At 21.6% G+C, this 689-nt stretch overlaps 1 protein-coding gene across 1 annotated transcript in view; it reads right to left on the bottom strand.

The window, feature by feature from the left end:
• LOC107632650 (QWRF motif-containing protein 3-like) overlaps positions 1–689 on the bottom strand; it is a 5548-nt gene that overhangs the window by 3849 nt on the left and 1010 nt on the right. The gene's annotated exons all lie outside the window — the stretch shown is intronic.

The raw sequence follows: 689 nt of genomic DNA, 5'->3' as shown, positions 1-689 counted from the left end.
TTTAAGTAAGGTATTGTTAATTTTTAGAAAAAACAAAATAATTTACTTTTTTTTTTTTAATAAAAGTACTATTTTTAAAAAATGTATCCAAATAGTTTTTAAATTAAATAAAATACTTTATTTAAAAAAATGAGTACTTTTCATTAAAAAAGCTAATCCAAACTAACACTTATACTATTCTAGTTAAAAGGTGTTTTATTTTATCTTTTTTAGGAGTAAATAATACGATTTTTTCTAGAAATAATAGTATTGTTATTAATGAGTTAGTTTGACCTTTTAACGTTTTAAAATAATTAATTAAATTTTCACATTAAATGTGTAACAGCTATTTTATGTGAACATTATATGTCCAACTTAAGCTCTATGAGCCAACTTTAGACATCAATCACATTTGATACCAAAGAGAATCACATTTTTTTTTTTCAAAAATCATATTAATTTGTATCTTTTCTGAAATTTTTTTATATTAAATTCTTCTTCCACGGAATAGTTGAGTAGTTCAGTTAAACTGTGTCCCTCTGCCATTTTAGAAAGCATCCAAGTCTTCCATTTAAGATATCACATTTTTTTTTCAAATATATATAGATCATTAATTATAGTAGTACAGGTTTAACGTAGATTTAATGTTTAATTTGATCCTCTATTTACTTCTCAACCTTTTTAAACATAATTTATATTAATTTTGGAGT

This window comes from Arachis ipaensis, chromosome B03 (assembly GCF_000816755.2).
Source record: "Arachis ipaensis cultivar K30076 chromosome B03, Araip1.1, whole genome shotgun sequence".
Classification (NCBI taxonomy): domain Eukaryota; kingdom Viridiplantae; phylum Streptophyta; class Magnoliopsida; order Fabales; family Fabaceae; genus Arachis; species Arachis ipaensis.
The sequence above is the reverse complement of the archived record's forward strand: the minus strand, read 5'-3'. Positions and strand labels throughout refer to the sequence as shown.